Genomic DNA, 14,923 nt, shown 5'->3' on the forward strand with positions numbered 1-14,923 from the left:
TGTTCATGGAGACATTCCTACTGTTTAAAGCATGGGCTTGTTCATGGAGACATTCTTTAAAAGAAGGCAAGGTTGGACAATCGTTGGTTGAGTGTTCATTTGTTTCACAGATTTGACACACAATATTTTCAACAGATTTTAATTGACCACTCTTTTTCAATTCTAGTACCTCGACTTTTCTAGCTAAAGATGCAAACTTGGCTTGAAGGTCATGATCTTCCCTAAGGTTGTAGATACCTCCACTAGATGTATGAGGTTGAGTTTTACTCGGTGCCTCATAAGTACCCACGGTGTCCCAATTTTGAGCATTTTGAGCTAATAAGTCTAAGTACTCCATTGCTTTATCAGGGTCTTTATCTTCAAAAGTTCCATTGCACATCAATTCAACCATTTGCCTATCTTTAGGTGTTAACCCTTCATAGAAATGTGAAACCAATCTCCATGTTTCAAAACCATGATGAGGGCAAGTACTAAGCAAGTCTCGATACCTATCCCAACATTGATAAAATGTTTCTTCTGGTTTTTGAGTGATAGTGATTTGTCTTTTGAAAGAGTTTGTTCTGTGAGATGGGAAAAACTTCTTCAAAAACTGTTGTTGCATTTCATCCCAAGGACGAATGGATCCTGGTCTGAAATTTTGTAGCCATGCTTTAGCTTTATCTTTTAATGAAAAAGAAAAAAGCTTTAATCTGATGGTGTTCATGCTACAATTTAAATTATTATATGTGTTGCACACCTCCTCAAATTCCCTTAAATGCAAGTATGGATTTTCCAATTCTAAGCCATGAAAAGAAGGTAAAAGTTGAATAATACCTGGCTTAAAATTAAAATGAGATGCATCGGGAGAAAAAACTATGCATGATGGTGCACTTATTGTTGTGGGATTCATGTGGTCTCTAAGTGTTCGGACACGGTTATTCTCATTATTCTCATTATGAAGTGATTGATTATCTTCTTCGGCCATATTTTCAGAAAATGATAAGGATATCCTACAAAGTCTACCACTTGATGTACATGACCACACTCTCATGCACGTGTAGGAATAGAATAAAAGGAAGAAGAAAACAAAAGAAGAAGAAACAAGAGAAAAGAAACAAAGTTATATACAAGAAAAGTGAAAAAAGAAAATAAAATAACTACTATAATTTATATAAGAACTTACCTCCCCAGCAACAACGCCAAAAACTTGACACGACTCAAAGATTGATGTCTTCTCCCAAGTGCAGGAGTGTGGAAGTAATAAATAACCCGGCAAGACCGAGGTCGAACCACAGGGAGGTTAATTGTACAAATTATAAATAACAATAAAACAATAATAACAACAACAACAACAACAATAATAGTAATAACAATAATAACAATAACAATAATAATAATAATCATAATAATAATAATAATAATACTAGTAGTAGTAGTAGTAGTAGTAGTAGTAGTAGTACTAATAATAATAATAATAATAATAATAATAATAATAAAGAAAAAGAAAGAGAAGAAGAAGAAGAAGATGAGAACTTTGAGATGGAATATTAATGTAAGGATTAAACAATGATAATAACAAATGTCAAGGTTAGAGGATCCACTAATAGTATGTCAAACAAGTATAGTATAAACTCTTATTACTCAATTGGAAACCACACACAAAGGAGGTTCAAATCTGATTATAGATTGTTAACATGATTATATTAGTCATTTTATTCGATTAATGCTAGTACTTGTAAATCTCGTCAAGCATTCATGATTATAACTTATGTTAACAACAAATAAAGTTCCTTTCATAGCTTAGGTGTCGGTTATACCATACAGTATGAACTATGAAAGTGCTAAGCATTTGTTGTACCAAGTGTTATACAACATAAATCAAGATTAGTCATTTAACAAGCAAAGTATTAAAGAGTGAAAAGATAACAAATACAAAACATGTTAGTATCAAACATTAAAGTCCATATTGAGTTTACACTATACTTATTCTTACAACATTAGTGTAACCTTTTCACCTTGACATAATAAACTTAGCTAGACATAATGAAAGAAAGAAAAATAGATAAACAAAATAAGAACATAAATAAGATAAAAGTTAACGAAGTAAATGAAAGGAAATGAAAGGCATAAACTTGATATTAATGAAAGCACAGCATAAAAAATACAAAGAGAGAAAGCAAGAGCATGGTCTTGATCTGGAAACCAAGATGCCTAAATGCATGGCAAATGCCTCCTTTTATAGGCCAAAATTGGGAACTATTGATTTGATGAATAATTGATGAGTGGGTGGCCCACTCTTGACTTGGTGACAATCCTTATCTTCTCTTGTCTGCCCAAAACGTCATTGATAACGTCAAAATTGGAGCCACTCGAAAACATGAAAGTTGTAGGAAATTATCTCAGCTTTCTTGTGTAAAACATTCAGTTCATTTTGACTTCTAGAACTCCAGATATGGCCAAAATACTGAATAGTGCTGGGGTTGGAGGACAGATTCGGGCTTCTCTGTTGTTGCTACAATTTGGACTTGAAAATGGCCTTTTTAGATCTTGGGCTCTATATGAAAGTTGTAGGCCTATCTCTTACCTTTCCATCCATATAAAGTAGACCTAAATCTGAGATCTATAGCTCCAGATATGACCCAATTACCGAATAGTATTTTGGTTTGGATTGCACCGACATCTCTTTTCTAAGTTTGGCCATTTCTTTATCCTTTCAATTTTAGTTCTTAAATTCATCAATCAATCCTTTCATTTATGTGATAGGCCTGCATTTAAAATGAACATTTACCATAAATTAAAGGTATCTTATATTATTAGATATATTATTATAAAACATGTTTTAGTTAAGAAGTTATTGATACTTCAAGTGCAAAATGATGATATAAAACCTTGATAAAAATGCACTTTTAAGTACTAATCACATGTGTAGGAATAAAATAAAAGAAAGAAGAAAACAAAAGAAGAAGAAACAAGAGAAAAGAAACAAAGTTATATACAAGAAAAGTGAAAAGGGAAAATAAAATAAATATTATAATTTGTACAAGAACTTACCTCCCTAGCAACAACGCTAAAAACTTTGCATGACCAAAATATTGATGTCTTCTCCCAAGTGCAGGAGTGTCAAAGTAATAAATAACCCGGCAAGACCGGGGTCAAACCACAGGGAGGTTAATTATATAAATTATAGATAATAATAATGCAACAAAAAAAACAGCGACAAGAATAATAATAATAATACAAGTAGTGGTAGTAGTAGTAGTAGTAGTAGTAGTAATGAAGAAGAAAAAGAAGAAGTTGATGAGAACTTTAAGATGGAAGATTACCGTAATGATTAACTTAAAGGAGGTTCCAATCAGATTATAAATTGTTAACATGATTACATTAGTTATCTTATTCGATTAATGCTAATACTTGTAAATCTCGTCAGGCATTCATGATTATAACTTATGTTAACAACAAATCAAGTTCCGTTCATAGCTCAAGTGTCGGTTATACCATACAGTATGGGCTATGAGCATGCCAAGTATTTGTTGTACCAAGTGTTATACAACATAAATCTAGATTAGTCATTTAACAAGCAAAGTATTAAAGAGTGATCAAGATAACAAATATAAAACATATTAGTATTAAACATTAAAGTCCATATTAAGTTTACACTATACTTATTCTTACACCATTAGTGTAACCTTTTCACCTTGACATAATAAACTTAGCTAAATATAATGAAAGAAAGAAAAATAAATAAACAAAATAAGAACATAAATAAGATAAAAGTTAACTAAGTAAAGGAAAGAAAATGAAAGGCATGAACAAGATATGAATGAATGCAAAACTTAATCATTACAAAAATACAAAGAGAAAAAGGAAGAGCATGATCTTGATCTGGAAACCAAGATGCCTAAATGGATGGCAAATGCCTCCTTTTATAGGCCAAAATTGAGAACTATTGATTTGATGACTAATTGATGAGTGGGTGGCCAACTCTTGACTTTGTGACAATCTTTATCTTCTTTTGTCTGCCCAAAACATCATTGATAATGTTAGAATTGGAACCACTTAGAAATATGAAAGTTGTAGGAAATTGTCTCATCTTTCTAAGAAAAAAAATGGTCATTTGGACTTCTAGAACTCCAGATATGGGCCAAACATTGAATAGTGTGTGGGCTAGAGCATAGATTCAAACTTATTTGTTGTTGCTACAATTTGGACTTGAAAATAGCCTTTCTAAATCCAAACCTCAACATGAAAGTTGTAGGCCTATGTCTTACATTTCCATCTATATAAAGTATACTAAATCCGAGATCTACAGCTCCAGATATGATCTATTACCAAACAGTGTTCCAGTTTCGACTACACCAACATCTCTTTTCTAAGTTTGACCATCTCTTTGTCCTTTCAATTTCAGTTCTTAAACTCATCAATCAATCCTTTCATTTATGTGATAGGCTTGCATTTAAAATGAACATTTACCTCAAATTAAAGGTATCTTATATTATTAGATATGTTATTATAAAACATGCTTTAGTTAAGGAGTTATTAATACTGCAGGTGCAAAATAATGATATAAAACCTTGATAAAAATGCACTTTTAAATATTAATCACTGCACAAAACATCGACTGAAGGTCAAATCTACCAATTACCTCAAATTTACTCCTTTTTGCATCTTTCATCCAAAAGTGCCTTCAAAACAAACAACAAAGAATATCAAGGCATTTTATATATAAAACATAGGCAAAACACTAGTTAAATGTGGGTGAAACTATCGAATAATATGGTTGCATCAATTGTTTATTTAATTGCTAGAGCGGATTCTAGGATATTATTGTAGACAATCTATTGCTAAGTTTGATATCAAAACTAGAGTTGTGGTATATGAACTTATGACGCAACTAATTTTAATAATTATAACCGATCTACGCTATTAATCTTAGGGAGAACATTCAATCACATGAAATATAGACTACGAACAATTATGTTTTCTTGATTAGTCAACTTATCTAGTTCTTAAGGCTACCATTGAATTAAATTAATAGTATGGACACTGTGGTTGTTTCATGGTTAGGGATAGTTATATGGCAGATCTGTTAACCAGCTAATGTTAAGAAGAGATAAATATTTAGAATATAAATTGATGTCTCGTTTCCATGATGAGTTCTTATTTTCGTAAATGAATGTGTGCTTGCAATAAAGGTTTGTATTCTTGATAATTTTCTAATTTTATTTAATTTTACTTGATAGTTTTCTATTTTTTTTACTTTAACCAAGATAACATCCAAACCCCCCCCAAATTGCATATCATCTATCATAAAAATCTTACTTGAACCTTCCTCATGGGATCGGCTCCTTGCTTGCTTTATATTATCTTGTGTGTTGTGTTTTAATCTAAGGTAATTAATTGCGACATCACAATATTACATAACTTAGAATTACCTTTCTCTCCCCTTTAAACACTACTATTTTTATCACCTATTCCTTGGATTGTCATCGTTTTGGTAAAACAATCCACTTGTCCCTTATATTTACTTAGCCAATCTATGCCCAACATCAAGTCAAAATCATATAATTCTAATGGCATAAGATCTACTCTCAATTCTGACCCTCCAACATATAGTTTTAACCCTCTATAAATCTCATCAATATGTATATTATCTCCTAGAGGTGTACTAACCATCACTCCTACACCCAACTTACTAGATAGCACTTACAAGTTCTTCACAATTCTATAAGCTACAAAGGAATGACTAGCTCCAGGATCAATTAAAGCATAAACTTGCACTATATCTAACTGTAAAGCACTTGCCACCACATCAGGTACAACTCTCGCATCCTCGTGGTTCATGTGATATACTCGACCCTGAGTCCTCACTTCCTGAATTATAGGCCTCCCTTAAGAGCACTCATTCCTAATTGGGTAGGCCTGATAGGATGATTGACTATAACTAATTGTTATTGGCTCCAAACCTCAATCCTCTAACCATGGGCTTCCTCGATAGTTTTATGGGGACAATCCTTCTTCCTGTGACTCGTGTCCCCATAATAATAATAGCCTCTACCTACATATGGGCACTTTCTCCATCGATGCCCCTCTCTTTTACAAAGATAACATCTCCCCGGCATCGCGGAGCAATCTCTAGGGTGTCACTGCTCACACATCTGATAGAATGGATATATGGATCCCTTCTGCTCCGTAGACCCTCCAATAGTTATAACTCCTGGTCTAGGCTGTCCTCCCAATGATCCTCTTCCACCAACCTATCTAGATCCTCCTGAGCTACCTCGTAGTGTGAAACTCCCACCTTTACTCTAGACTTGTCTTAAGAATTGCCTATTCTTTCCTTTCTTTAGGAGAGAAGGTCTCCTAGTCAAAAACCCAAAATCTCTTCTTTTAGCTCCAGTCACCTATTCTTTCCTTTCTTTGGGAGAGAAATGATGGTTGTTTAATAGTCCAATTATGTATTATTGACACGACTAAAAGATTGATGTCTTCTCCCAAGTGCAGGAGTGTCGAAGTAATAAATAACCCGGCAAGACCGGTGTCAAACCACAGGGAGGTTAATTGTATAAATTATAAACGACAATAGTACAACAACAACAATAATAATAACAACAACAATAATAATAGTAATAACAATAATAACAACAATGACAATAACAATAATAATAATAATAATAATAATAATAATAATAATAATAATACTAGTAGTAGTAGTAGTAGTAGTAGTGGTAGTACTAATAATAATAATAATAATAATAATAATAATAATAATAATAATAATAAAGAAAGAAAAGAAGAAGATGATGATGATGATGAGAGCTTGGAGATCAAATATTAATGTAAGGATTAAGGATGATAAGAACTTGGAGATGGAAAATTAATGTAAGGATTAAACAATAATAATAACAAATGTCAAGGTTAGAGGTTCCACTAATGGTATGTCAAACAAGTATAGTATAAACTCTTATTATTCAATTGGAAACCACACACAAAGGAGGTTCCAATCATATTATAGATTGTTAACATGATTACCTTAGTCATCTTATTCGATTAATGCTAATACTTGTAAATCTCGTCAAGCATTCATGATTATAACTTATGTTCACACCAAATCAAGTTCCTTTCATAGCTCAGGTGTCGGTTATACCATACAGTATGGGCTATGAAAGTGCCAAGCATTTGTGGTACCAAGTGTTATACAACATAAATCAAGATTAGTCATTTAACAAGCAAAGTATTAAAGAGTGAACCAGATAACAAATACAAAACATGTTAGTATCAAACATTAAAGTCCATATTGAGTTTACACTATACTTATTCTTACACCATTAGTGTACCCTTTTCACCTTGACTTAATAAACTTACCTAGACATAATGAAAAAAAGAAAAATAAATAAACAAAATAAGAACATGAATAAGATTAAAGTTAACTAAGTAAATGAAAGGAAATGAAAGGCATAAACTTGATATTAATGAAAGCAAAGCATAAAAATTACAAGAAATACAAAGAGAGAAAGGAAGAGCATGATCTTGATCTGGAAACCAAGATGCCTAAATGCATGGCAAATGCCTCCTTTTATAGGCCAAAATTGGAAACTATTGATTTGATGACTAATTGATAAGTGGATGGCCAACTTTTTACTTGGTGACAATCCTTATCTTCTCTTGTCTGCCCAAAACGTCATTGATAACGTCAAAATTGGAGCCAGTTGCAAACATGAAAGTTGTAGGCAAGGTAAAAACATGAAAGTTGTAGGCAATTGTCTTAGCTTTTTTGTGTAAAACATTCAGCTCATTTGGACTTCTAGAACTCCACATATGGCCAAAATACCGAACAGTGCTCAGGCTGGAAGACAAATTTGGGCTTCTTTGTTGTTGCTACAATTTGGACTTACAAATGGCCTTTTTAGATCTTGGGCTCCATATGAAAGTTGTAGGCCTATGTCTTACCTTTCCATCCATATAAATTGGACCTAAATCTGAGATCTGTATCTCCAGATATGACCCAATTACCGAACAATGTTCAGGTTTGGATTGCACCGACATCTCTTTTCTAAGTTTGACCATCTCTTTGCCTTTGCAATTTAAGTTCTTAAAGTCATCAATCAATATTTTCATTTATGTGATAGGCCTGCATTTAAAATGAACATTTATCATAAATTAAAGGTATCTTATATTATTAGATATATTATTATAAAACATGCTTTAGTTAAGGCGTTATTGATACTTCAAGTGCAAAATGATGACATAAAACCATGATAAAAATGCACTTTTAAGTACTAATCACACCCCCCAACCAGCTTATTAGTAGTCCCTAGTAATCAAAGCATTAAAATAGAAAACAATTTTGCAAATTCCACAAAGTAAGGTATTCATCATTTAACTTCCATTAATCTATCCAAATAAACAAACTCTCATTAAATTTATATATCTGCTCAATACCTCTTAACAAGATATTAATAAACCTTTCTTTTGTGTTCAATGTATCAACACATAATTATGGGGCTTTTCTTGGAAGAAAACAAAATTTTTGTTCTAATGTTTAAGGTTAACTTCCTTGGGTTGGGATTATTATTTTTGTCTCTCTTTTTTTTTTCTTCTTTTTTTTCTCTTTTTTTTAAAAATATATATACATATAATTTAAAAACAGCATGCATCTTTAACCCATGTAACGAGCTTTCAGCTAATGACTCCCAGACCAGTTGGTCTTAGGGCATTAGGTGTTAAGACACCCCTACGAGCTTAGTAACTCGGGTCGCAGATACTGATATGTAGATAGTGCAATGTTTGATTCCCTTAAGCTTTTCTCCTCAACCCATGTAACAAGTGTTGGGCCAATAGCTCCCAAGTCAGTTGACTTTAGGGTATTAGGTATTAAAACACCCCTTCAGGCTTAATTGCTTAGGTTAGGGAGGCTACGAAACCAAACTTATCTACATTTTTATTATCATCATTTTTTTCTTTTTTTCTTTTTTTTTTCATTTTTTTTCATGTTTTTCTTTCTTAATTATATACAATCCCTTTCCCTTAGCTGTTACCTTTAACAAAAGAACATAAATAATGTAATAATCCAATATGCAACCCACAATCATATGTTAAAGTGTGTGTGTGTAAATTAAGGTTTAAGAATACATGTTAAATAAGTATATAAGCAGAATTAAGTGATAATAATGCGAGAGTTTGTAAACCTGAATATTTCAAGAAGTATTATAATAGACCTTGTTAAGAATGGTTACTAAGATGCGTCTCAAGAGTCACTTTAACAAAAGAGCTCCTTTACTCTGCCATCCTAGTAACAACAATTATGCACATGCTTTATGAAATGAAAAACAATTGTTTTTTTTTTATCAACTACTACCCTCTCCCCCCAACCAAAACGAGACATTGTCCTCAATGTTTAAAGGTAGAAAGATAGAGTATAGAAGATATCACCTGAAATAATGAACACTAACAAACCTGAAACACACTGAAACAAATATAAGAAACAACAAAACACAATAATAAAACCAAGCATGTGTATGTACAGGTAGTTGTGATTGTGGCTCACATCTTCCCTTGGTTTTACCTCCAAGAACGGCTTAAACGCCCTCTATGGGTCGGGGATAGGCTTCCTATCCAGTTTTCTTAAAAACTGGCAAACAGGGTCTTTTTTAGTCAGATTCCCAAGACTAAGTCGATCATGTTCTTTATGAAATAGTGGCCATAAATCATGAATTGCACGATGCACATCTCCACTAGGATGCGTCTCAAGAGTCCATAGAAGATTATCTAAAGACTCCTTACTCAGGCCATCCTTAATGAATTGTATTTTATCTTCACGGTTTATAGATACCATTCCTAAAGAACGACATTGTGTATTACAAGTCCATCTACCACATCGATGACAGACTTCTAGTCGTTTTGCACGACGTTTCTTTGCAAAAGTGCTTTTACCTGTTCTAGGCATGTGTGAAATGAAGGAATTAGAGGACTCACCTGATAATCGGACCTTTGCTTCAATCAACCAGCGAATATCTTCAGGAATTCCATGATTCATTAACAATCTCAATCTTACACATCTAGCACGGTAAATTTTTGTAATCGCATTCTGAGGCAGAGCCGGAAAATACTTTTTCAATTTTTCAAGATTAGTGTCCATTATCAAATGAGAATTGGAAGAGAGATTCAAAGAATTGCACAAATATATACACAGATATCAGTTATTGTGGGAAACTGAAAGAACCGACTTAAGTCACGGAGTACCGTTATCCGCCATTTGACCGGGGTGAGAGACTCTAGCCAAAATCACTCAAAAAAAAAAAGAAAAAAAAATCAATCTTTATATACAGGATCACCCAATTCAATAGAGTCATGTTCAACTGAAAAATTGTCAAAGTAAACTTTCAGACGATGTCCATTTACCTTGAAAACATTGCCATTCTTTGGATTCTCGATATCATAGGCCCTATATGGATACACATGTTTCACAATAAAAGGACCGCTCCATCTTGATCTTAATTTTCCAGGAAATAAATGCAGTCGAGAATTATAAAGCAAGACTTTTTGACCAACATTGAATGTTTTTCTTAGTATTTTCTTGTCATGAATCTCTTTAATTCTTGCTTTATGAATTCTTGAATTTTCATATGCATCATTTCTTATTTCCTCAAGCTCATTTATTTGTAATTTTCGCAGTTGACTAGCATCATCCAGATTTGAATTGAAAGCTTTAGTAGCCCAATAAGCTTTATGTTCAAGTTCCACAGGCAAGTGACAAGGTTTTCCATAGACTAGTCTATAAGGTGACATACCTAATGATGTTTTATAAGCAGTTCGATAAGCCCAAAGTGCATCATTAAGTCTTAAAGACCAGTCTTTCCTATTAGGGTTCACTGTTTTCTCCAAAATATGTTTGATCTCCCTATTAGCAAGCTCTACTTGTCCACTTGTTTGAGGGTGATAAGGGGTGGCAACTTTGTGTGTGATTCCATATTTCTTCATTAAAGACTTAAATGGCTTGTTGTAGAAATGTGTTCCACCATCACTTATTATGGCTCGAGGGACTCCAAATCGACTCGAAATATTTTCTTTCAAAAACTTTATCACTGTTTTGTGATCATTGTTTCGATTTGGAATTGCCTCTATCCATTTTGAAACATAATCTACTGCGACTAATATGTAAAAGAAACCAAATGATGGAGGGAATGGACCCATGAAATCTATACCCCAACAATCAAAGATCTCAATGACAATAATAGGATTTAAAGGCATCATGTGACGTTTTGAAATTGATCCCAACTTTTGACAATTTTCACAAGACTTGCAGAATGCATGTGAGTCTTTGAACGTGGTGGGCCAATAAAATCCACTTTGTAAGATTTTTGCAGTTGTCTTTCTTAATGAGAAATGGCCCCCACATGCCTCACAATGACAAAATTTAATGACACTATTTACCTCATTGTCCGGAATGCATCTTCGAAATATTTGATCAGGACAATATTTGAATAAATAAGGATCATCCCAATAAAAGTTCTTCACTTCGTTCAAGAACTTTCTTTTATCTTGGGTACTCCAATGAGTTGGCAATTGTCCTGAAACAAGAAAATTGACAATATTAGCAAACCAAGGCATTGTAGAGACAGAAAGTAAAGATTCATCGGGAAAGTAGTCATCGATTGGTGTGATGTCAATTTTCAAATCTGTTATCAATCTTGACAAGTGATCTGCGACAACATTTTCGCTGCCTTTCTTATCTTTGATTGTGATATCAAATTCTTGAAGTAATAAAATCCACCGCACCAATCTAGCCTTAGAATCTTTCTTAGAAAGAAGATATTTCAATGCTGCATGATCACTAAAAACAACAACAAGTGAGCCAACAATATAAGATCTGAATTTTTCACATGCAAATACTACTGCAAGTAATTCTTTTTCAATGGTGGTATAATTCATTTGAGCACTATTTAAAGTTTTACTTGCATAGTAAATTACATAAGGTTTCTTATCTTTTCTTTGTCCCAAAACAGCACCTACGACATAATCACTAGCATCACACATTATTTCAAAAGGTAATGACCAATCGGGAGGTTGAATGATAGGAGCACAAGTAAGCAAGTTTTTAAGTTTAACAAAGGCTTCTTCACAATGTTCAGTCCATTCAAAAATAGTATCCTTTGTTAGAAGGTTACTTAAAGGCTTAGATATTACACTAAAATCTTTTATGAACCTTCTATAAAAATCAGCATGCCCTAGGAATGATCTAACATCTTTAAGAGATTTTGGTATTGGCAAGTTTGCAATTAACTCGATTTTAGATTTGTCAACCTCAATTCCTTTTGATGAAACAATGTGACCAAGTACAATGCCGTTTGTTACCATAAAATGACATTTTCCCCAATTCAGCACAAGATTCTTCTCTTCACACCTGTTGAAAACCTTTTCTAAGTTAGTCAAACAATCATCAAATGAATCGCCAAAAACATAAAAATCATCCATGAAAATCTCAAGAAAATATTCAACCATATCACTAAATATACTAAGCATGCATCTTTGAAATGTGGCTGGTGCATTACATAATCCAAAAGGCATCCTTCGATATGCAAAAGTACCAAATGGACATGTGAAAGTAGTCTTTTCTTGATCTTCCAATGCAATTTCAATTTGGTTATAACCCGAATAGCCATCTAGGAAACAATAAAATTCATGACCTGCAACTCTTTCTAGGATTTGATCCATGAAAGGTAAAGGAAAATGATCTTTTCTAGTCATTGAATTAAGTTTCCTATAGTCAATGCACATGCGCCAACCAGTAATAGTTCTAGTGGGAATTAACTCATTGTTGTCATTTGTTATCATAGTGACTCCAGACTTCTTAGGTACAACTTGGGTAGGACTTACCCATTTGCTGTCAGAAATAGGATAAATGATTTCATTATCTAGAAGCTTAATGACTTCATTTTTTACTACTTCTTTCATATTAGGATTTAGCCTTCGTTGCATTTCTCTAGAGGGTTTAGCATTTTCCTCTAAATAAATTCTGTGTGTACAAATCAAAGGACTAATTCCTTTTATATCAGCTATGGTCCATCCTAATGTATTTTTGTGCATTTTTAGAGTTTGTAATAACTTACCTTCTTGATGTGCATTAAGTTTGGAAGAGATTATTACCGGAAAAGTTTCATTTTCTCCCAAAAATGAGTATTTGAGATTGGATGGCAACGACTTCAAATCAGGTTTTGGTGGTTGAACACTTGAAGGTATGGACTTAATTGATCGTGGTGGCAATTCCTCAATTTGTGGCCTCCAATTACTTGTCTTTGATTCTTCCTGAAAATAAATCATTTCCAAATCATGAGATTCATCAATCTCAATTTCATTGGAAGTGGTTGGAAATTGATCATGAATTAATTTTTCAGTAAAGTCCACTTCCTGTAAATCATTATCATCTCTAGGTTGCTTGCAAATGTTGAAAATATTCATCTCCAATGTCATGTTTCCAAATGATAGCTTCATCATTCCATTCCTACAATTAATCAATGCATTAGAAGTTGCAAGAAATGGACGTCCTAAAATAACAGGAAATGAATTACATACTTCAACAGGTTGTGTGTCCAAGACAATAAAATCCACAGGATAAATGAATTTATCGACTTGTACTAACACATCTTCTATTATTCCTCTAGGCACTTTTATAGATCTATCGGCAAGTAAAAGAGTTATAGAAGTTGATTATTCCTCTAGGCACTTTTATACTAACACATCTTCAATTATTCCTCTAGGCACTTTTACAGATCTATCGGCAAGTAAAAGAGATATAGAAGTTGGTTTTAACTCACCTAGATTGAGACTCTAAAAAACTGAATATGGAAGTAAATTCACACTAGCACCAAGATCAAGTAAGGCTCTTTCAATTTTATGTTCTCCAATAAAGCAAGAAATTGTAGGACAACCAGGGTCTTTATATTTCAAAGCATTATTGTTTTGAAGAATGGCACTTACTTGTTCCGCTAGAAAGGCTTTCTTTTTCACATTCAGTTTCCTCTTCACAGTGCAGAGATCTTTCAAAAATTTAGCATAGGAAGGAACCTGTTTAATAGCATCCAGCAAAGGTATATTGATCCTTACCTGTTTGAAAGTTTTAAAGATTTCAGAGTTGTGATTAACTTTCCTTTGTTTGGCCATGGCTTGAGGAAATGGAAGTGCTGGCAGAGAATCGGTCTTTTCTTTGTAATTTTCAAATTCAACCCCTTCCTTACCCTCAGAGATTGACTCATCATCTTTCTCATAAGGTTCAAGAGAGGGTTTTTCAATAACCTTACCACTGCGCAGAGTAGTGACTGATTTGACTTGATCCATGTGTTGGCTTCCGGAACTACTTGCATTTGCATTGTATTGCCCTTTGGGATTTTGTTGTGTTTGAGATGGAAACTTACCTTTCTCTTGGAAACTAAGAGCAGATGTTAATTTAGCAAGAGTATCTTTAAAATCTGTCATGTTTTGAGCAAGTTGAGTATTGATTGTCTCTTGCTTTTCAATGAATGCATGCAATGTTTCCTCAAGATTTCTTCTAGGAGGTGGAGCATAAGGAGGTGCATATCCATGAGAATTTTGAAAATTGTGGTGTGCTTGAAACGATGGTTGTGAAGTTTGTGCATTGTTGTTCTCACTCTTCCAACTGAAATTTGGGTGATTCCTCCAACCAGGGTTGTATGTTTGGGAGTATGGGTTATGGTTGACCCTTTGAAAACTGTTTAAAGCATGGGCTTGTTCATGGAGACATTCTTTAAAAGAAGGCAAGGTTGGACAATCGTTGGTTGAGTGTTCATTTGTTTCACAGATTTGACACACAATGTTTTCAATAGATTTTAATTGGCCACTCTTTTTCAATTCTAGTGCCTCGACTTTTCTAGCTAAAGATGCAAACTTGGCTTGAAGGTCATGATCTTCCCTAAGGTTGTACATGCCTCTG

This window comes from Populus euphratica, unplaced genomic scaffold (assembly GCF_000495115.2).
Source record: "Populus euphratica unplaced genomic scaffold, PopEup_1.0 scaffold345.1, whole genome shotgun sequence".
Classification (NCBI taxonomy): domain Eukaryota; kingdom Viridiplantae; phylum Streptophyta; class Magnoliopsida; order Malpighiales; family Salicaceae; genus Populus; species Populus euphratica.